This window comes from Balaenoptera borealis (genome assembly GCF_965194805.1).
Source record: "Balaenoptera borealis genome assembly, chromosome: X".
Lineage (NCBI taxonomy): Eukaryota > Metazoa > Chordata > Mammalia > Artiodactyla > Balaenopteridae > Balaenoptera > Balaenoptera borealis.
In genome coordinates this window covers 94,349,006-94,373,093 of record NC_138881.1, presented here as the reverse complement: position 1 = coordinate 94,373,093, position 24,088 = coordinate 94,349,006, and the positions used below count along the sequence as shown (strand labels likewise).

At 45.0% G+C, this 24,088-nt stretch overlaps 1 protein-coding gene across 1 annotated transcript in view; it reads left to right on the top strand.

Annotated features, from left to right (window-relative positions):
* Window positions 1-4,362: 4,362 nt before the first annotated feature.
* The window catches only part of CAPN6 (calpain 6), a 49,527-nt gene continuing 29,801 nt past the window's right edge, over window positions 4,363-24,088 (top strand). The window contains exon 1 of the mRNA XM_082377725.1: window positions 4,363-23,812. The gene's annotated coding sequence lies outside the window, so the exon portion shown is untranslated. The remainder of the gene's footprint in view (window positions 23,813-24,088) is intronic.

The following is a 24,088-nucleotide window of genomic DNA, read 5'->3' as shown; positions in this document are numbered from 1 at the left end:
GCATGAGAAATGGCCCTCCCTGAGAACCAAAAATTACCTGAGGTAATAGGCCCTGTACACAGGGTTCTGGGAGGAATTATAGTTTGGGTGGGTTTAGACCAGTGGTTCCCAAATGCTGGTACAGCACCCAGTGGTAATCTGCAATAAAACGTTCACCAGATTGTGGTGGAAAGAGAAAACTAAGGAAATATCATGTGGTTTTTCATAGAAAGAAATGTACTCCATTTAAAGGACTATCTTTTGTTTTGCGATCATAGCCTTTTAACACTTTTGTTATTAAAATGTTCTTTCTTTTATGAAATGTTGGTCATGGTAGAAGACACGTGTGTGTTTGTCTTTTAATGTCCTAACAAGGCAAACTAAAAAGTGAGTAAACCTAGGAGAGGCTCAAATCAAATCGATATTTCTTTTCTTCTTCGAATTGGATGATCTGTGAACTCTAGAAGTTTGGCAACCACTGGTTTAGACTAAAAGAATAAGGAAATGGAGAAACCAGTATGAGCTAAGTTGAAAGAAAAAAGGTGTTTGGTATTTGAAGGAAGTTCTTCCTAGGAGTACTACACACTCTCTCTCTCTTTTATGGTTTCCTTCTTTCAACAGTGGCTACTGAAAGCCTCCCACACTCCAGACCCTATGCAAAGGCCATGGGGATATAGAGATAAAGCAGGGTTTCTACCTTCAAGGTGCTCACAGAGCATTAGCACCACCCAGGCACTTGCCAGAAATGCAAATCCTCAGGTCCTACACCACCTACACCGGATCAGAAACTGGGGGAGTAGGGCCCAGCGATTCCTGTTTTTATAAGCTCTCTGGAGAATTCTGAGAACCTCTCTAGCTTGAGAACCCCTGCTCTTGTGAATTCCACTTCCTTTTCACCAGGACTCAGTGAGGATCTAAGTAGCCTATAGGAGCTCATGGGCCGTTTGAATTAGAGCAGTTTGCATCTTGCCCAGTAGAACTAAGACTCAAGAGGCTGTTGACTTTGATAAGATCTCTTTATATTCAGTTTTCTGAAGGAAGACGGCCTTCTCAAGCTTGAGAAAAAGCTTGCATACGTAAAGACATATTGAGAATGGATCTTTGCAACTGTTACAAGAGTCCAGATGGGGACATGAAAAGAGCCTGAGTTAAGGCCAGAGCAGTGGAGGTAGAGAGGAGGGAGCTATTGATATAGAAGCGTCTGGATCTGGTGGCCGGACTGGGTATATGGGATAATGTGAAAAAGGGAAAGCCCGGACTTGAGCAATTCTGTCCTAGTTTCCGCTGTGCCCAGACTTGGTCCTCTGCTCTGGACAGTTCAGCAGTCTCCTTCTCATCCAGCTCCTCCCCTGACTTGGGCCCTGGCTGTGCCATGCTCATTCACACTTCACTCTTGCTGACAGAGTCTACCCTTCTTTCTCTGCCCAGAAAAATACCCTCTGAATGCCCTTCCACATTCTCTCCACCTGTCTAAATCTCAGATGTAGCCAAAACCTACCAGCAACGGAACTTAAGGCATATTTATAAGAAAAACAAATCCAAACGTGGAGAAAAACTGGCGACTTCCTCTCCTGGACTTTCCAGGGCCGTCCTGATCTTAGGTAATTTTTTTCTTTTTCCAAATAAAGGTGATTTGTTAAACATATAACTAAATGTGATTTCGTTTTTAGACCTTTCTTAAAGTTTTTATATAAATACACTCAACAAATGGGAAAACATCCCTTGTCAGGACACACATCCGCAATGAGGGTTTGGAAAATGTGACTCTTTTCCGGGAGAGGCTTTTCCCCAGGTTTCCTTGTCAACTTGTCTGGCCCCGTCTCCTCGATCCCATCGCCAGTGTGAGAGAGACGCTGCCCCCTCTATCTCTAATCCTCCCTTTTCAATGCTCCAAGAGGGTCTTTCAGGTAGCCTGATTGTATCAAGCCTGACTGCTTCAAGGAGACAGTCTTGAGTAAGCAGGTAATTTCTCTTTGAACCCCGGAGGCTACTGATTTTCTCCAATCAAGAAGACTTGGCTTAAGTTGTTGTAATCCCTCTTCCTTCCCTCCACCCCCCACCTGCACAACCCTAGATGCTTCTAAAAATACTTTACCCAATTTAAAGAAGGGTAAGTCCTAGGGGTCTGCATTATGTATCACTATTTACTATCCCCAGTAGTGAACCAGTTGCATACAGAATTGCAGAATGTCAAAGGTGCAAGGGCCCTTATAAACCATTTGTCCAATGTTGCCCAAACTTCTTCAGGGATGTGAGTCACATGGGGTACTTGTCACAAATACAAGTACTGGGACCCCATCCCAGTCCCACTTGATTAGGGCTCCAGGACAGTGGCCGGGGAAACTGTATGTTTAACAAGAGCCTCAGTGATTCTCTCATCTGCGAAGTTCCCAGCGCTTCCCAAACTTTACTGTGGATTGAATCACCTGAGGATCTTGTTAAAAAGAAGATTCTGATATACAAGGTTTGGGGTGCGGCACAGATTCTGCATTTCTAACAAGTTACCCACGGCTGCTCCATGCTCCTGGTGCACGGATCATACTTTAAGTAGCAAAACATTACATTCAAACTCCTCATCGTTCAGAAGAGGAGGAAACTGAGGTCCAGGGAAGGAAAGGAGGTTACCCACATCCAGACGCTTGGGTAGAGGCAGAGATGGGCTAGCACTGGGGACTCCTGGGCCGGTGGTCTTTCCATATGGCCACGCTGCCTATCACCAGCAGTCACTGAAAGCAGCCCAGCTGTAATGGTACTGTTTCCAATCAAAGGCTAATTGGAAAAATGATGCCTCCTGAAAGGGAAGCAGCCCTGGTTTGTCTCAGTAATGAGTGGACACACTAGCAGGGAGGGGACAAAGGATGGGGGAGGGGACAGAATTTATGTCTCATTTTAATTGAAGAAATGAGCCAAGGTCCCCTTACAAGGAGCCAGGAGGGTTAAGGTCACACAATGTCCTCCTACCTCCTCCAGGAAAAAAAAAAAAAAAAACTAAACTAAACTAAATTAAACCAACCAACTAACCAAACAAACAAAAAACCATCACCCAAAACCTTGGGAAAGTGCCATAATGGAGGTGCTGCAAGGAGATGGGAGAGCCCAGAGGAGGGGCAGTTTGGCTGCTGGGGTGGGCTAATGAAGGCTGCTAGATATTGGAGTTAGAATAATAAAGCATTAATGATGAAGAATGAGCTAAGAATTACCCTGCCTAGAGTAAATCTTTATTTTAATGGTCCCCTTCAGGCACGGGCTTCACTGAGATGAAACTTGAGCCGAGGCTTCAACAAGTTGGAGTTTGTTTGGTGAAGGCGGGGGGAGGGCAGGGGCCTTCCAGCCAGAAAGACCTGTATGCACAAAGGCAAAGGGTCTGATCCGCGTCCAATGTATCTGGGGATCAGAAAGTCCTTCAGTGAGGTGGAGGGGTGTAGAGGGCAGGGGAGTGAGTGGATGAAGACCACGTTGCAAAGGGAAATCGGGATTCATTCATCTGACAAACATACAACATGCTTCATGCTGGGCACTGTATTGGGCCCTGGGGGGTAAACAGACACGGCCCCTGACCTCACAGAGCTCCAAGTCTAGCTAAGGGAGACAGTAATGATAACACAGTGTGACTCGAGAAAATGCAAAACGGCAGGGGAATCATATAGGGCACCTAATTCAGCCTGAGGACGAGTTAGGAGAGCCTTCCCAGAGAAAGTGACATCTGAACGGAAACTTACAGATGAATAAAAGCCAGAGGGAGGAAGAATGTTCCAGGTTAGGGGAAAGAATATGTGAAAGCCCTGAGAAAAGTTAGTTGGAGCAACGGAAAGAAATCCAGTATGGTTGCACTGTGGAGTGTGATGGAGGAGAGGCCGTGAGCAATGAAGCCAGAGGCGGGCAGAGGCCAGAACACACGGGGCCTGTAGGCTACGTTAAGGAGTTTGAACTTCCCCTTTGAAGAGCACCCAGGGAGGTATTTAAAAGCTTTAAGCAGGAGAGTGAGATGAGCAGATAAAAGTTGTAGATAGATCCTTTCTGCTGCTGCCCTGTGGAGACTGGACTGAAGGGACCCAGGAACAGGAGATAAGGAGAGCATCTGCCCGGGGCATTGATGTCCTTGATCCAGGAGAGAACTGATAACGGCTTGGACAAGGGTAATGGCAGTGCCGGGGAGCAGGACGGGGAATCTACAGGGCTTGGTAAGGGATGAAATCTGTGGGAAGGTGAGGGAGAAAAGGTTTTATTTCTGGTTAGAGGGAAGTGAGTCAGAGGATAGGAAGAACTCCAGGCCAGGGAGAGCTGAGGGCCACTGAAAGGTGTCACCGAGGGAGGGATAGCTGGGGGCCTCCTGCTGGGCAGTGGCAGCCTCTCACGCAGCCTGGGCTCTTTGGGGCACAGGGCTACCAGAGGCCAGAGGCGGCTGAGGGACTTCTGTTCCCGCCCCTCAGCGCTGTGCAGCCTCTGTGTGGACCCGGCCCTGGCTGGGTGAGCTTCCTTCTGGCTGAAGGGTCTGGGCCCAGAAGGAGAAACTACCAACGGCCCAGCTCTCCCGAGATGCGCCAGGAACTGAGCTCGGCACCGCACATGCTTTATCCCGAACAAGGCTCATCAAACACCAGCAGGGTGGGTGTGCTACCCTCATGCTTACAGATAGGAAATGGGGGCTCAGAGAGGTGAAGTGACATGTCAACAGTCACACAGCCAGGAAGTGATGGTTTGATGGTCTTTCCATTAGACCTTGTTCCTCAGAGAAATTTTGATACCTACATCAAATGGCCTCTACACTCAGTCCCACCACTATGGCTGCCACAAAAGCAGAGTTTAAACTCGTCTCTGCCTGGGATGGCAGAGAGGTTGCAAGTGTATTTGAGGATGCTGTATTACAACACCCAAGGCTGAAGATGCTGCAGGATGAAAAGGCACATCTCACAGGCATGGAGGAAGCAGCAAGAAAGTTATGGGGTGTTAAAGGCACATGGTACTTAGAATGGGGCACATTCTCTCTAGAAGCAGTCTGGAGCTAATGGGGTAAAGACAAAGCAGTGTACAAAGAGCTTGGGAGGAACATCACCAGGAGAGCTGGAATTCAAGAACACAGAGTTCAAAGGACTTGGAGAAATCACCTAATGAGGCCCGCAGGCATCATTCCTGCTGGGTTCTTTCTTCATTTTATCATATTTTCCTTGTTTTTAAAAATGTGGGCTGGAGTATCAAAGGGCACAGTCAGCAAAGTGAAAAGGCAACATATGGCATGGGAGAAAATATTTGCAAATCATATATCTGATATGGGGTTAATATGCAGGATACATAAAGAGCTCTTACACTTCAACAACAACCGAATAACCCAATTAAAATATAGGCAAAGGACTTGAATAGACATTTCTCCCAAGAAGATATACAAATGGCCAGGAAGCACATGAAAAGATGCTCAACGTCACTAATTATTAATCAAAACCACAATGAGATACCCCTTCACACCCATTAGGATGGCTGCTATTTAAAAAAACACCCAGAAAATAACAAGCGTTGGCAATGATGTGGAGAAATTGGAACCCTGTGCATTGCAGCTGGGAATGCTGCAGCCACTATGGAAAACAGTATGGCAGTTCCTCAAAAACTTAAAAATAGGATTACCATATGATTCATTAATCCCATTTATGAGTATATATCCACAAGAATTGAAAGCAGGGTCTCAGTGAGATATTTGCATGCCTATGTTCATAGCAGCATTATTCAGAAGAGCCAAAAGGTGGAAGCAACCCAAGTGTCCACAGACAGACAAATGGATAAACAAAATGTGGCATAAACATAGAATGGAATATTATTCAGCCTTGAAAAAGAAGAAAATTCTGACATATGCTACAATATGGATGAACCTGGAGGGCATTCTGCTAAGTGAAAGAAGCCAGTCATGAAAAGGCAAATGCTGTATGCTTCATCTCTACGAAGTATCTAAAATAGTCATATTCATAGAAACAGAAGGTAGAATGGTGGTTACCACGGGCTGGGGGCAGGAGAAAAGGGGAGTTGTTTAATGGGTCTAGAATTGCAGTCATGCAAAGATAAAAATTTCTGGATATCTGTTTCAGAACAATGTAAATATACTTAATACTACTGAACCCTGTACAGTTAACCCTTGAACAACATGGGTTTGAACTGTCAGGTCTACCTAATACATGGATTTTTTTTCAATAGATACATATTATAGTATTATGATTCTCAGTTGGTTGAATCTGTGAGTGCAGAACTGTGGATATGGAGGGTGGATTTTCAACTGCCCAGAGGGTCAGCACCCCTTAACCCCTATGTTGTTCAAAGGCCAACTGTACTTAAAAAAGATTAAGATGGTAAATATTATGTTAAGTATATTTTATCACAATTACAGTCTTTAAAAAATATTAAATGTGGGCTGGAATCGATATTTCGGGGAGTTCCTTCTCTCTGTAGAAACCTCAGCTCCACTTTCCCCTGTTTTTCTGAGCCTCTTCCAGAAAACTTTTTCAGACAATGGGAAGAGTGGGAATGATTCTCTGACCAGGCCACTTCCAAATCTCCTCCCTCCCTCCCCAGCCTGTAGAGTCCCTCCTCTTTCGCTTACACCCGATGGATGTTCTTAGCCCGTTTCCAGTGTGTTCATGGAATGTGCGTTCTCAGAGGTACTGGATGAAGGCTGTTGATGAGGAGAAAGGTGTGGACAGCTTGTTCCAGCCCTGTAAGTTACAAGGAGCTCTGCGCTTGTCCAGCAATAGCATAGCTTTGTAGATTTCAGGCAAGCCTATGCTTCCTCTGAAATGTTCTTTCACTGCAGGTACAAAAACACAGTAAACCACCATCCAAAAAAACCCTGTCCACCCGTGAATGGTGCTTTGTAAGCTGGTTAATGTATAACACTTTAGAAAGCTGGGCAGGGAGCATGTTTGCTTTTCCAACAGGAACCACATCAGGGGTGTCAGATGCCAATAATCCCAGGATTCTGTGGTCATAGGCTTTGAATCTGCAGCCAAACTTTGGCATCCAGACGTAGAGGCCAGTGATTTCCAACCTTTTCACCACCAAGGATCCCTTTTATTACTTTTTCCCCTGCGGGCCTCACATTTGGAAAAATTTTTATCTAGCAAAGCTACATTTATTATGGAATAATTCATTTTCCCAATTTTTTACTCACTCAGTGCTTCTGAGCTGCGTGAGATAACCACACCAAGCTAATATGATTTCAGTCAAAAGCAAAGAAACATGATATTGTACTTAGCTCTCTGTGGCTTTGTCTTGGCTGAATGTGCCATTTCTATTAGGCTTTTTAAAAAATATTTTAAAAAATAGCTTAAGAACACCACTTACTCCCTTTAGAGACCTCCAGATTGAGAACTGCCAGTACAAGGTAGTGGAAGCTCTGACAGGCTGACTATCAGCTGAAGAAGCTCCAAATCCCATGAACCACGAGTAGAACAGAATCTGTTCATCAGGGGGCCTCCCTGCTTTATTTCACTAGCTGAAGTGTTTCGTTTTTTTTTTTTTCCCCCCATGCAAAGGGAGTGATGAAAGAGATTGTTCCCCAAACAAAAATAACAAATGTTTACCAAGCCCCTACCTAGATGTCTGGTGCTGTGACAGGACAAGTCTCAGGCAAAGTCTGCCTCCCCCAGATCCCCTGCTCCCCAGTTCTAAGTCATGCTGCCTCTGGATTGAGGATCTTTGGTCAGAGGGCGTCATCTAAGCCAAACGTCCCTTCCCACATGGAATACAAATGGACACGTCTATGTGTCTGTCTACGCTACTAAACTGGAATCCTCTTGAGGTCAACAACTTGGTCCTATTTTTCTCTGTAACTCTACACCTCCACCAAGCAGCGCGGTGCAGTGCCAGGCACCGGCAAGTGCTAGTGGAATGAACAGCAGTGAATTCTAGGCTGAGTAAATAGTTGAACTCTTGGGAACTAGACTGTGAGCTCCTTAAGGGCAGACACTATCTTATTCATGTCTGTGTTCCCAGTGCCTGGCACACCATATGGCACAGAGCAGTCACTCAATAAATGCCTGGGTGGATGCATGCATGAATGGATTCCATAATGCAGGAGCTGGTACCCTGCGGCTGGACAGCCGGTGATGAAGCACAGACTGGTTATTACAGGCACACAGGTCACGGGCCACAGGTAGAACCGCTCCCCACCATTTATTTTTGTAAGTCATCACCCGGGGCTGCCACGTTTCTGGCTAATCCTTGGCTAAACACTCGCTTCTGCAACACTCAGTGTAGCTCTGTCCTCTCCCTCCTACCTCATCACCCTCCCACCTTGGCATGATTGAATATATACACCAACATGCACCGGGCCGATAAAAGAGCATGGTTCAGAGCCCTGGCACCCCATTTTGGAAAGGGCACTGACCCCTGCTATAAAAGAAGCTCAGAAAGGACAGAGAATGAATGCGGCCGAGACATGTCTCTCCCTGTGGTGTCACTGGGTGTAATTTAAGCAGAGGCATTCCTGCAGTTGTTACACCCAGGCAAGTGTGGGGAATGAAACAGTTGTCTGTGACTGATTTAAACTGTGGTTTTTGACAACTGTGGCCTGGATTGAAGTGTCCCATCTGTTAAATTTAGTGTCCAAGGGAGCTGTGAACATGAGCTCTCATAGCAGCAGCTCCAGTTCTGTGGGGTCCTTGACAACTCAGGAAGAGTTCCTATCCCCAAACCAAATTGGACATTTTCTCTGCATCTAAGGGTTGTTTTAATTAATACAGTTATTCCTGGAAGGATACTGGAATGCAGGAACAAGGTGGGCAGAACGTGGAGGGGGCAGGGAGGGGAATGGGGAGAGCCCCTTTTCAAATATTTAAGAAATAACCAGGACTATCCTTATGCAAAGGTCACCCAAATACCCCCTTCTCAAATTCCCACCTCTACCCCAATCCTCACCCCATCCCCATCGCCCTCTTCTCTCAGCCCGAAGTCCCCTGATAACCCCTGCTTCTAGCAAAAGCATTGTAAGCTCCCATTCAAATTAAAACGTTATTAAGACATTATCAACCGTTAACATCTACTGTGCATTTTTCTATCAGATTTACGCTTGTAACATGATAGAGCCCAGAGGAAAAAAACGATATGGTTTGGATGGAGGAAAGTAAGAGAAAAAGATGCTGCGTAGAGAAGGCGGTCCTGAGTGAGACTTTGCCAGTGATAGAAGGTGAGAGTTCTGCATGGAGAAGGCAGGATGGCTCTATTGCCATCCAAAGAGAAAGGATGGTGATGGGAATTCCCTGGTGGTCCAGCAGTTAAGACTTCGGCTTTCATTGCTCTGGACCCGAGTTCGATCCCTGGTCTGGGAACTAAGAACCCACAAGCCTACATGGTGTTGCCAAAAAAAAAAAAAGAGAGAGAGAGAGAGAAGGGAGGAGGGCGAAACATGCAGGTGAGGAGACCCGTGGCACATCATTTTGCCCTAGGTGGGCCCTTGCTCACTGTCTCCATTCCAGAGGAGCTTGGTACGAAAGAAGTTTCTATTATACCCATTCTCAGTGGCAGCCTTCCCAGCTGCCCCAGTCAACTAATCCATGACCGTCTACAACTATATTTGGCTAGTCAGCCTCCTGTGTCTACAAATACCAGCTTGGGGAACTCACGTAAACTCCTCACTCCTCCAGATTTAGGCTATCCCCAGTCTGATCTCCCATTATTTGCCAACATGAACTCTGAAACCCAGCCCCGCCAATCCACCTCGCTGTTCTTTCCTGAAGCTCATCCCCAACACACACCACATTTCCATCTGGCTGACTCAGGGCCTGAAACGCTGCAGATCTCTCTACCCCATTCCCCAAATACCTACTTTCTCTCAAAGCACTATGATCCTTTCAGGCCCAGCTCAAGTCTCATCTACTGCTGAAGAAGTTCCAGACAATTCTAAATTCTGCAAAATGAAAACAAAAATTAAAAACGCACAATCTACTGGAGGATATAGGAAATAAAATAGACAATTATAGTAAAAGTGTGATGAATGAAGCACATAGATTCAAATCCTGGTCCTGCTACTTACTAGCTGCAAAATTATGGTTGAATCTTTCAACATCTTTGAACCTCAGTCTCCACATCTCTAAAATGGGGAAATGAACGTACTTACCTCATTGGGCTAATGGAGAAATTGAATGAAATAATGCATGTAAGGCACCTGGCACAGGGTTGCTCCCTTCTGTTCCCGGGTCTTAGACATGATCCAAGAGGCAGTAAGGGCTGATGGAGGGTTTGTCCCTGTTTCTTTAGGTTGAAGATTCTATAGGGAAAAGCTCTGACAGAGAAACAGAAATACGCAGCTTGAGCAAAGTGCCCCTGGGGTGGAGGAGAAGAGTGAATGTCTGTAGGAGTGCTGGGAAAGGAAGAGGTCTGACTTCCTGGTGGGGGCCAGACTGCAGGGACTGTTTGGAAATGAAGAGTGGAAGCACTATCTTGGTTGAAGGCCAAGCTGGACAAAGTACCACTTGGTAGAGAGCAATCACTCCTCAGCTTCTGGAAAGGGGAGAGAGAAGGAGAAATGCACCCACATTCTGTAAGTCACAAACTACAGAAGCCTTAGGGTCTTCCCTACTGAGGGACAGGCACTACCCCTCACCTCAAGGGAAGCAAGAAGCTCATTGCTGGGGGCCCGCATGACAAGAGAGTCCCCAGATCACATTTTCTCTTGGCCGCTTAGGAAGCCCCTGGTGCCCCCTTTCATTCCCACCACGCTTGCCTCCTCCCAAGAGCTGATGGGTTCAGTTGTATGCAAAGTCAGCCTTCAGAAGAGTAATTCTAAGTTCAGAACCACAGGAACCTTCACCAAGACTTGGAGTAAGCACCTTAGATGCCTTCAAAAACTGATATCCTCACTATAAGTGTTTGGCTTTTTTGAGTGCTCTTGTGTCTTGGCTACTGACCTTCTTCCCATGGTTCTCTAGCTTTAGGAAGTTTCACTCTCCAAGTAGGATTCTGTTAAATAGGAAAAACTATGCTGAGTATCTTTCTGTCAGAGGAAGCAGCAACATCACCCACTGTTGACATCTCCAACTTGACGTCTCCCATGGTCCCCGTGCTGGGGCACAGCCGCCAAGCGGCACCAAGGCATGAAGAAAGCTACCAGGCATAGGCCTTTGTCTGACAGCTCACAGTTGAACTTCACTTAGGGCAAGGGGCTCCAAAGGGATGAGGCACCAGCCTGGGAATCTTCCAGAGGAATCCTTGTATCGAGGTGTAATTCCCTCACCAGTCTTGGAAGTGTTTGTGCATGCCCTGTTCCTGAGGGTATGTATGCTCTTCTGAAGAGGGTGTCTTACTTAGGATTAGAGCTCTATAGAGGGTGGAAGGGAAGGAAGGAAGGAAGAAGTTCACTGAGATTGCCTCCAGACCCCAAACTTGGGCCCAGCTAACCATGGCAGTATGGCACAATGGAAGTGGCCAGGCCTTCCACCCAAAAGCCGGGATTTGAATCTCAGCTCTGCCACAGAAAGACCCATCTTACTATTGTGAAAACTAAACATGATGATATACAGGAAGCACACTGTGCATGACACATGTTCCATCAAAATCAGCTGAAGCAGAGGTGCTAAGGAAGAATTTGCTTCCTGTGCTTGGAATATCAGCTCATTTGGGGGGCAGTGTGCTTGTGTTCATTCTCTAAACCTGTTACTCCCAATGTTTTCCACTAGTCCCAAACTCCCACCACTCTTGTAACCCTCTCCCTTTGCTGCCTGCTTAAAGGAGCCAAGATTTAGCCAGACCTCAAGGTGGGAGAAGACCTCTTGCGTACCACGAGGCAGGTCTCAGGCCTGTACTCTCTGGGCTTTGGTTTTTGTTGAGTGTGCTGTGCTCCACTATCTTTTCCCACCCCCATCCCTTAGCTATTCCTTCCTCCCCTTCATCTTATCAAAGCCAGACTTATCCTTCAAGGCCCCATTCAAATTCCTCATCACATGAATCCTCCTCCCATGCTCTATCATTGTTAATACATCCCACACATATTCACCCTTAACAAGCCTGGTTGTATGAATGTGACTGTTTCATTTCCAGGAAGCATGGAGGCAATCTGAGAACTGGGGCCAGTCAAATCTTCTCTCTTTTCCATATCCTTGCATTCCTTCAAGGAGCAAGCATTATGCCAGGCTCTGGGGCTAGAGATGAACTTGACACCATCCCTGTCCTCAAAGGGGGGTAAACACCTCGAAGAAAGATTTAAGAGGAGTGCTATGCCATTTGAGGTCGCTGGCCAGGGTCAGGTATTCAAGGTAGAGAAAAGGGCACTTGGAAAGACCTGGGGAAAGGGAAAGTCATGCCATGTTCTGAAGATGATTAGAGCACCGTATAGTGCAAGCTTTGGCCACACAACAGGAAATATGGCTGGAGATGGAGAGTGAGGCCACCTCTGAAGGGCCTGGTTTTTGAAGCTGAAGAATCTCAATCGTATCCTGTAAGCAGTGGGAGCCGAGGGAGCTTTCTCTATGCTAGCAGTGAACATATTTTCTATCAACTATCTGTCCACTTGTCAGTTTTTCCTCCAGCACTGGTTCTCACCCAGTGGTTTTGCCCTCTATGAGAACCTTGGCCAGGTCTGTGGACATTTTTAGTTGTCATAACTTGGAAGATGCTACTGGCATCCAGTCAGTAGGGGGCCAGGAATATTGCTGAACATGGTACAACATACTGAACAGCCCCCACAACAAAGAACTGCCCAGTCCCTCATGTCAATAGTACCAAAGATGAGAAATCCTGTCCTACAAGAATGACTATGGTCTCTCTCTCCAAGGTCCAGCAGGTTCTCAGATACTGTGAGTGCTTGAGTGCTTAACAAACATTGAATGAATTATCTGAATGTCCAAGAACCTTTTCTGGGAAAAGTGTGTATCTAAATAGCTACTGCTCTATTTAATTACTCTCTTTCCCAACACATTCTCTGTGTGTCTGTCTCCATCTATTAGATTGTAGTTCCATGAGGGCAGGGACTCCGGCTGGTTCACTGTTGTCTCCCCAGCAGTTAGGTGAATGACTGGTAAATATTAGGTGCTCATAAATGTTTGTTGAATCACTGAATGGTAGATTTGATGAGTGGGGCTGGGGATAGAGCCCAGAGGAAGCTAGGGTTTGAAGTAATTGAGATTTCTCCTTTCCTGGCAAGAGGCAGAAAGGGGAGACTGACAGCCCTGAAGATCTTCCGTACTGAATTCCCCCAAACCTACTCTCTCCTTTGGACCATGACTTCCAGTTTTCAGAAGTCTAATTATCATGTGCCTTGGATTTCTTTAGGCTTATTCTGTTTGGGGTTCACTCAGCTTCTTTAATTTGTAGGTTTATATCTTTTGACAAATTTGGAAAATTCTTAGCCACTATTTCTTCAAATATTTTTTCAGCCCCACACTCCTTATTCTCTCCTTCTGTGATTCCAATGATATAAACATTAATTCTTCTGCTATTATCCCACAGATCCCTGAGGCCCTGTTCACTTTTTTTTTCAGTCTATTTTCTCTCTGCTTTTCAGATTGGGTAAGTTCTATTCATCTGTCTTCACATTCACTGATTCTATCCTGTTATCTCCACTCTACTATTGAGCCCATCCAGTAAGTATTTTTGTTGTTGCTGTCATTGTGTTTTTCAGTTCTATAATTTACCTTTAGTTCTTCTTTACATTTTCTATTTCTGTCCTGGGATTTCCCATGTTTTTCATTTGTTTCAGAAGAATTTGTAATTGCTCGTTGAGGCCCACTAACCCTGCCTCACATTGCCTTGTTCAGTCTTCTCCCTGCAGGATGGGCGTGGAGACTCCGCACAGCTAGACTACTCTGGTAGCAGGGCATAGAAGATCAGCTCCCCACTCAGCTCCACTGAAACCCCAGGGGAGTGGTGTGCCATTGTTCCATTGATGCTTAGTTGGAGTAGGGTGGGAAGTGCCCCCCAAAATGTGTTCTATTATTAGATGACCCTTTTCCTAGGCCTTTGACTAGGAGGAACGGGCTTTCCTTAGAACTTTTTTTTGGTTGGTGCCTGTTGGAAGTTTTGGGTAGGGGTTTCTGCAGAGTCCTATCTGGAATATATGGGAGGAAGTAAGAAAACCCAGGGGACTCAAGGCTGTGTTGTTCCTCAAGTCCTGAGGTCCTTAGGTTGCCTGCTTTCTTCTCACCTTTCAGTCTTCCTATGTTTGTTTGTTGTGGTAGGTCCAGTGTTTTTTAGTTGTAGGAGGGAAGACCTGGGAGGGAAGGAGGGGAGAACGGTATTCCTCTGTTTTGGCCAAAACCAGAAGTCTGGGCCATGAAGTTTAACCTTATGTCTCATCTTAGGCATTAGAGCAAGTCAGTCACCACCTGCTAGGAGAGGTTTTGGGATGTGTGTGTAATAAACATGTCTTACATTTCTATACATCATGGGTTTTCCCAGTGCTTTTATATCCAGGATTTCATCTGATCATCATGACAATCCAATGAGGTAGGTACTATTGTTAGTATCTCCATTTTATCGATGAGGAAACGGACACACTCAGAGATCAGTTAATTTGCCCAGGGGTGGCAGAGCTGACATTTGAGCCCAGGCCTCCAGGCCCTAGTTTAGGGCTCCCTTCATCGTACACGTCAGGAATGGTCAACCAGCCTGATCTACTTCTCACCCACCAGCTTCCCTTCGCCAGTGGGCACCCAGGGTTTTCCAGCCCGCCTTCCCCCTCTGGACTCCACCCTCCTCCCTCTTTTGCTCTAGATCAGTCAGCAGGGAGTTTACAAGTGCCCAGCACTGTGACTTCACAGTAATAGGTTCCAAAGGGCCACTTAGACCTCAGTCATCCCAGTCAATCCAGACCAGCAGGGAGGGGCTGGGGAGTGGGAGCTGGTCCGTATTCTCTAGACATTGCAGCTGTGGGGATCTAGCAGAAATGTTAACTGGGGCCAGGACTTGTGCAGTCACACAGGGCCCTGTGCTTCAAGAGGTCCCGGGCCTGGCTTAATGCTCTGCCATCACCGTCGTGAAATGACTTATAAATTTGAACAAGCGGCCCTGCATTTTCATTTTGCACTGGGCCTCACAAATGATGTAGCCGTTTTGGGCTGAGGCCCATCCTAGTCACCTGTCTGGGAGCAGGGTTCAGTCTCCCAGAAAAGGGCAGAGGAACCTGCAAAGTTATGGCCTTGAATGAAAGGCCCCCAAGCATGAAATCTGTTCCTGTGAATTTCACACCACACTCCCATTCTTTTGTAGTCAGTCAGGCTCAGTGACCTTTGTGAACTTTCTCCCTGAGCCCAGAGCCCTGCCACCTCCAAGTCTTGGCTACATTGCTCAGCTCTACCAGACCACTGGCACTCCATCTCTCAAAAGTGGTTTCTGTCTGATTAGACAGAATATATCTGATGCATATATAAACCTCCCTACTACATATATTCTCCTTTTAAAAAAATCGAGGTAATATTGGTTTATACCGTTATATAAGTTTCATGTGTACAACACTGTATTTCTACTTCTGTATACACTACAGTGTGCTCGCCACTCAAAGTTTAGTTTCCATCCGTCACCATGCAGTTGACCCCCTTCACTCCTTTAGCCCTCCCCACACCCCTTTCCCCTGTGGGAACCACTATTCTGTTCTCTGTATCTATATGTTTGTTTTTGCTTGGTTTGGTTTGTTCATTTATTTTACTTTTTAAAATTCCTCTTAAGAGTGAAATCATACGGTAATTGTCTTTCTCTGACTTATTAGACTAAGCATAATATATGCTTATTTCACTTAGCGTAATATATGCAGATGGCCAACAGGCACATGAAAAGACGTTCAACATCTCTAATTATCAGGAAAATGCAAATCAAAACCACCATGAGATATCACCTCACACCTGTCAGAATGGCTATAATCAAAGAGGAAAGAAATTTTAGAATGCTGGAGAGGATGTGGAGAAAAGGGGACCCTCATACACTGTTGGTGGGAATAAATTGGTACAGCTAGTATGGAAAATAGTATGGAGATTCCTGAAAAATTAAAACTAGAACTAGCATATCTGATCCAGTTATTCCACTTCTGGGTATATATCCAAAGAATATGAAGACACAAATTTGAAAAGATATATGCACCCCCTTGTTTATTGCAGCATTATTTACAGTAGCCAAGATATGGAAACAACCAAAGTGCTCATCAACGGGTGAATGGATAAAGAAGATGTGGGACTACTGGGCATATACCCTGAGAAAACCATAATTCAAAAAGTGTCATGTACCACAATGTTCATTGCAGCTCTATTTACAATAGCCAGGACATGGAAGCAACCTAAGTGTCCATCGACAGATGAATGGATAAAGGAGATGTGGCACATATATACAATGCAATATTACTCAGCCATAAAGAGAAATGAAATTGAGTTATTTGTAGTGAGGTGGATGGACCTAGAGTCTGTCATACAGAGTGAAGTAAGTCAGAAAGAGAAAAACAAATACCATATGTTAACACATATGTATGGAATCTTAAAAAAAAAAAAAAACGGTCATGAAGAACCTAGGGGCAGGATGGGAATAAAGACGCAGACCTACTAGAGAATGGACTTGAGGACATGGAGAGGGGGAAGGTAAGCTGGGATGAAGTGAGAGAGTGGCATGGACATATATACACTACCAAATGTAAAATAGCTAGTGGGAAGCAGTCGCATAGCACAGGGAGATCAGCTCGGTGCTTTGTGACCACCTAGAAGGGTAGGATAGGGAGGGTGGGAGGGAGACGCAAGAGGGAGGAGATATGGGGATATACGTATACGTATAGCTGATTCACTTTGTTATAAACCAGAAACTAACACACCATTGTAAAGCAATTATACTACAATAAAGATGTTAAAAAAAAAGATGTGGAATACTACTCAGCCATAAAAAAGATGAATTCTTATCATTTGCAACAACATGGATGGACTTTTACGGTACTATGCTAAGTGAAATAAGTCAGACGGAGAAAAGCAAATACCGTATGATTTCACTCCTTTTGTTTTTAAAATTGAAATGTTTGAGATAGTTGTAGAGTCTCCTGCAGTTTTAACAACTAATACAGAGAGATTCTGTTTACCCTTTCCCCAGCTTTTTTTAATAACATTTTGCAAAACTCTACTATATCACAACTAGGATATTGATGTTGATACAATTCACAGATCTTATTCAGATTTCCTGTTTCACTTATACCCATCTGTGCGTGCATTTAGTTCTCTACAATTTTATCACACGTGGGTTCGTGTATTCTCCACCACAGTCAAAATACTGAACAGTACCATCACCTCAAGGATCTTTTGTGGTATTACCCTTCATGACTGCACCCACATCCCTCCTGCAACCCTCTTCCCCACCAGTGGCAAACACTGATCTGTTCTCCAGTTCTAAAATTAGGACATCTGGGCTGGTTGCAGGTTTCGGCTATTATGAATATCAACTCTGTTTTTGACAGTGTGTTCTTATGAGTTCATGGCCACTTTAAATGAGTTACTAAAGCAAGATTTGTCAGGAGAAGTCTTTGAATCTCCTATCAGTCAATGTTTTTTTTTTTCAATTTAGAGGCAACACGGGCCAGGAGAAAGCCATAGGGCTTTGGAGTTGGGAGAATTGTTTTTTTTATAATAACAGGGCTCCATTATTTCCTTCCTGCATGGCCTGGGGCTGGTTACTTAACACTCCATAACCATCACCTCCACCACCATCACCCCCCCTCCACTCAGCATCTCCCCTATCTTTGTTTACCAGGAAAAACAAAACCTCTGTGCAGAGTTGTTTTTGTGAAGATTAAATGAGATAGCACATGAAAGCTCCCAGTACTTTGGGGCTTTCCAGAGTCCCTTCTTTCTTGACACCAGCTGAGGAGGGGGAATGAATCGAAAATAGTGAAAAGTTGAAACTGTAAATTTTAATAATGCAGTTTGAATACTCCTAAGTATTTACAACAAGGGGAAAATAGGACCAGAATGAGTGTACAACTGGGACTTATAATTAGCTTAATGAGACTTCTGAAGAGCTCTAGGAGGGAACTGGGAAGACTTCTTTTAACTAAGTCAAACAGGACCTTGTCCCGTCCCTCACGCCCTCTCCCAACATTGGGGAGGCTTAATTAGTTTAGCAGCTCTTTTCTTTCAAGATCTGCCTATAACAAGCTACAGTCTCCCTTAGTCCAATTTTGCAAAAATCCTAGATTAGTAGAGCCCAGATGAATGACGTTTTATTGGGATTGAAAAAGAGTCCTTTCCCCCATGTTGGAAAACTTTCATAATTCTGTTTGTTTTTAACCCCCTCCCAATCTTTCCTTCACTCTCCTGCTCAATGACAGCTCAAGGCTGCCTCCACCCTTTTTGTTCTAATTCTATGAGCTTTCCCCTGCACTCAAAGGGCTATTGATGGATATGTAGCTTTGCCAAAGAGATATTGGGTTGGCCAAAAAGTTCGTTCGCGTTTTTCTGGAACATCTCATGGAAAACCCTGAACAAACTTTTTGGCCAGCCCAATACTATCATTCCCCTCAGACTGCCCCTGTTTCTCAAGTTTTGAAATCCCAGAAGACAGTTCTGCTTGATTTTCTAAGCACTTTCTGTGAGTGTGTGATGGGTCCATCTCAGGGAGTCTTGCTAAGTTGCTACTGACTTCCATTCCGAATGTCTCTGGAATCCATTGCCAAGTATTTACTGCACATCTACCTGGGGCCTTGCCCTGTGCTTCACACTGTGGGGAGTGCAAAAGCCAGAGCTGTTGTCCTCAAGGGGTTTGCAGTTTGAGGAAACCCAAGTACACACATGAAACAGTTGGAGAATGATTACGAAGAACCCTGTGGGATATGACACTGACTCAGAGTGAGATGATTGGTCAGAGAGGTTGGAGATCAGTGAGGGAGGAAGAAGGCTTCATGGAGAAAGTAAGGTTGGAGAATCAAAGGATAAGCCAGACTTGGCTAGATGGAGGAGTGAGAAAGGACAGTCCCAGTAGGGGGACATCTTGAGTAAAAACATGGGGGCAGGGGGAGGCTTGAATCATGCTTCCTGACCTGAGCTCTGGGTCGCCTCAGTTCCTGACTTCTTGTCTTGCCTTCTGCTTATGGCCTCGCCCACCCTCACCTGGTACCCAATGCTCAGTTCTCTGGGGCTGACACTCAGCTACAGTGTATGCTTAAGTTTTGAATGCCAGCTGTATCCAAAGAATCATCCCCACCCAACCATCCCAACCCTGAGTTCCCTACCCCTTCACCCATCAGTGGTGGTGATGTTTCCGAAAACGTCCAGCCTTGAGATTTGGAACACAAAGGCCAGCTAGACCAGCACCAAGGAGTAGTGGGGAAATCAATCACAGGAAATGGCTAAAATGACATCCCATGGTGGAGGAAGGGCCTTGGTAACCAAACAGAGGGGTACAGGTGTAATATAGTCAGAGATTAGGAACCACCGTAACCATTTATTTCTATTACTAGGGACAGAGGTTTCCTTTGACTAATATTAAGAAACTAGAGCCCTTTAGTTGACAAGGAAAATGAGTTGCTTCCCCTAATTAAAGGAAATTCTGCCGACAGCCCAGTGAAGACTATTTTTGTGTTAACCAGGCCAACAGGGAAGACATCCAATTTACCCCCTCCTAAAGTCTTGGTTGAACTCCACCCCACACCGGCCCAAGGCTATTTGGTTTGGAAGCTGACAGTCCAACCTCTTCCGTGGCTTCTGTTCGCACTCTCACTGGCCTTGGGGGGATTGTAAAGTCCAAAGAAGCAGGGACTGCAGTCAGCTAGCCAAAACCAAATGCTGCCCCACACCACGGCCGTACCACACTCCACACCGGGTGCAGCTGGATTTTCCCCATAGGGGAAGTCGATTTTACAACCTAGGGGTGGAAAATGCCCGAGATGGGAGAAGAGATCGGGCGAGGAATGCCGCTGGAGGATGCAAAAGGGCAGACTCCAAGACCTGGGTGTGTGTTGAGATGGAATTAACCAGAATCTTATAGCATCTTGGACAGAGTAGCCACCAACGTGCTCTACCAATCCTGGGCTACTGAATCAAAACGATTCTTACAACTATCCCCACAAACTTTTGAAGGAGGTCAAAACTTGTTCAAGAATAAGTCAAATGTACCACTTTACCCGGAATGTGAAACAAACAAAAAAATAGCACAGACTGAAAACTTCCACAAAATAAATGAATGGCTGGTCTTTAACTCATTGAGGGCTGAGATCATGTTTCTTATTGCTCTCCATTATATCCCCGGGACCTAACATAGTATCTGGCACATAGTAGAAGCTCAGTAAATGCTTGTTGAATGAATAAATGAATCACAGTAATAATAGCAATGACAGTAATAAATATGTATTGAGCCCCAATTGTACCCCAGGCAGTGCTCTAAGTAATTTACATGTGTTAACTAGCTGATTGGATCTTCACAGCAGCCCTCTAAAGTAGGCTCATTATTATTCCCATTTTATAGAGCAGGAAAGCAAGGCTCAAGAGGATGGTTCCTTGCCCAAGGGTATACGACAACTAGTAAGCAACAGAGCTTGAATCGTTACTTACTGAGAGAAGGCAGGGACACCCTGGCTATCTCTTGACCACTTGTGGTCACTCAGTGTTCATAATGATCAACCAAATGTACTATGAGGCAGACCCAAAGTGGCGATTATTTATTATTTCCCCTGCCTGGGATGCTATCCTCAATCTCCTGTATCACCCTACCACAAATGCACACATCACTCCTTTCTTCCTATTAGAATCCCACTCACGCTTAAAGATGCAGTTCAAATTTCACCTCTTTTACCAAGCCTGTGCTGGCTACTCTTGCTGGAAGAGCTCTCTCCCACTTTGGAACTCATATGGCACTCGTGGGCCATACCACTCATTTGATACTTGGAAGCTAGATAGCATGCCGGTTAAGAGCCAGACTTTAAAGTCAGACACGGCTGGATTTAAATTCCAGCTCTGCCAATTTACTAGGTGTGTGACTGTGGGCAAGTTACTTAACCTCTCCATCAAGGAGCATGATCTTTGAACTGGAAAGAGAATTAAAGCCCAAGATAGATGAGGAGATAATAAGGGAGTACTTAGTTGCCTTCAATGAGTTCAAGTTTCCAGGCCCGGACAAATTACATCCAAGGCTACTGAGAGAATGTGCAGATGTGATCACAGAGCCAGTCTTAGTAACCTTTGAGAAATCATGGCAAAGGGAATAGGTGAGAGACGCAAAGAGGCAGGCAAACGTTGTTCCAAGTTTTATTGAAGGGGAGGGGGCTGGTGTTGCAGAGTGCAAAATGTATATCCTGGAAACTGCAGACCAGTGAGCATGGCATTGGTCTTTGGCAAAAGCATAGAATGCACTATTAAGCAGATCATTTTTGAGGCTTTAGAAAGGGAGCGGAAATCACTAGGGGTAAGCATGAGCTCACTAAAAGCAAGTCATGCTTAACTAAGCCCATTTCCTTTTTTGAATGGATATCTAAAAGGGTAGATGAAGGGGATACCGTAGTGTAATGTATCTGGATTTCAGTGAGACATTTGAAAAAGTCTTACGCTATACTCGTGGAGAAGGTGGAAAAATTGGAGCTGGTTGGTAGCAGAAGTTATATGGATTGCTTCAAGTTTGAACAACCTTATTAAAAATGATTTTTAATAAAGGGAGAACTCTAAGGTCATGCTGCAGTCTTCCGTCCTGGACTCTCTCTCATTCAATATTTTTATTAGTCGAGTTGATCAAATATGCAGATAAAAGAAACTTGGTGATACAGAGCATGCACTTTCAATGGAGGCGATATCGCCCCCAAGAGGGCAAAATTGCTTCTTGAGGAGGGAAAAAAACCTTTTACATATAGAGCACAGACCTGTAGAGAGTAAATAAACATATACACAGCATATCAGTGTTATTAAAGTTTCACGGGCAGAGATTAGAGAAAAATGTCTTAGAAGGCTCCTTAGAGGTGTAAAAATGGAAATAAAAAAGGTTGAGAAACATTGGTATAAAGAATATGATATTTTAGATGAGAGACTCAACATCTAGAAAAATCATAAGGGAGGTAAATTGAAATAAAAAAATAAACAAAGTGGGACTTCGCTGGTGGTCCAGTGGTTAAGACTCTGTGGTTACAATGCAGGGGGCGCAGTTTCGATCCCTGGTCGGGGAACTAAGATTCCTGGCGTGTGGCCAAAAAAATAAAATAAAATTTAATTTAATTTAAAAATAAATACGAAAAATAAACAAGGTGATGGTTATCGAGGATGCGTGTAAAGCCCGGCATCTAGGCTAAAATAAAAGTCAATTTTATAAGCATAGAATCAGGCAAATAATAGTAGTTCGTGCAAGAAACAAAAGAGGGTTTTAATTGAGCTACAAGCTCCACATTGAGCAGACAACCCGAATGGAAAAAGATCTGGAAACCATGTCCCATGAGGCATGATTTAAATGAACTGAGGATATTTGGCCTGAAGGACAGAAGACGTGGGCTGACATGACAGATATCTGTCATGTGAAAGAGGAATTAGAAATAGTTTATGCAAAGCTAACTTTTTGCTCAACCTAAGGAATACGTTCTTTTGACAATTAGGGGATGTCCAAACGTGGAACAAGCTGCTTTACAGAGGGATGAGCTTTCCAGATTATCGGGATGATATTCCTGCACTGAGCAGGAGGGTAGATATAACCCCTAAAGTTTCTTCTAATTCTCAGATTCGATGATGCCCGACTCATTGGAAAGTTATGGAGGTGGAAAAGATGGCTGATGAACCCAGACAAAACACCCTCCCTTGGTTTCAAAGCCAAAATCCCACAATATGGGGCATACCTGCTTGAGAAATCTGTCACTCAGGAACCAAATCAGGTGCCAATATTGAGAGCCCTCATTCTCCCGGGTTCTGGGGTTTTGTATTGCCCCCTACCTGTTGCTCAGTTTCCATCTTGGCATAGAGGGCGAGAAGGCACAGAGGGAGTTGTGGTGAAGTGCCAAGGAGGAGGTCGTAGAGACCAGAGTTAGAGAACTGCTCAGATCTGTTTCATGAAAATATTGGGGCCAGTGAGTAGGGCAAGCACACTTCTTTTCCTTCTAAGTCTCTCTCTCCTTCTCACTCTCTCTCCCTCTGTCTCTCTCCTCAACTAGCCAGCAGCAGATGTGGTGCAGGGATGGGGCAGAGGGTGGTAATTTCAGGTCAAAGGTTACCACATCGCCAGGCAGACTCTTCACAGCCCCACTGCTGGAAATTAGGTTTCTTACAGCTGCCGTGCAATCAAACTCCATTCACTTTCCTCTTAACGGCTCCCTCCTCTCTGCCCTTGGCCAGATGTAACGTGTTGCTTCACGAAGCAACCTTTTCTTGCCTGTGCCCCACCGGCTCCTCTTTCACTCCCACCCACTTGCTGAAGTCCTCATCACCAGCACAGATCCGTGTACGGGGCCGAGCCCACAAGAACTCTGCCAGCGCTTCAAGAGTTTTCTCTCCAAGTCCTCTCTCGAGTCATGCTCAGGTCTGCACTATTAACCCTGGGACAGAAAAGTCAGAAATCTCTCAGACCCCTCCCTGAAAAGTCCTATTTCTCCTTGGAACAGAAAGAGCTTTCGAACGTGTTTTCCTGGGTTTTTCAGTTTGCTGGTGGGTGGATCTGGAGTGGGCATCCCGTCTGCACATCTGGTAGGGGTGCTTTCCAGATTTTCCTCATGACTCTGGATCAGTTTCTGACTGCTAGGCGGGGCAAAGGCTCCTGAATTTTCTGCAAGGCACCTCCCCCTGTGAGCAGAGCTTGGTACAGCCCAAATAGTTTTCAGGTTAAGAAAGCCAGAATCTTTGTTCAGCCGCACTGACTGAACAGACTTTGTAGGGGTTACCTGGCTAAGGGCAGTGGCAGCGGCGGCGGCGGCGGCGGCAGCAGCAACAAGGCTCCCGGGATAACTCAGGTGAGGAGGGAGGACATTCGCAAACTCATCCTGCAATTTTCTTTGCTGGATAACTTAGAATCTCAATGAAATGAAGAAACTTGCACTTTATAGGTAAAGTGGAATGTGTGTGTGTGATAGCAGTTTGGAAACTTCAAAACTAATGGAATTTTGGATTGCTTATTTTTTTGGGGGGGTCTCTAAGGGGTAATTGTGGTTGTCTGGCCATGAGACTTTTCCGGTGATATCTGCTAAGGTTTTTTAATTTTTTTTTTTGGTCTTCTGTTACTTAAAATA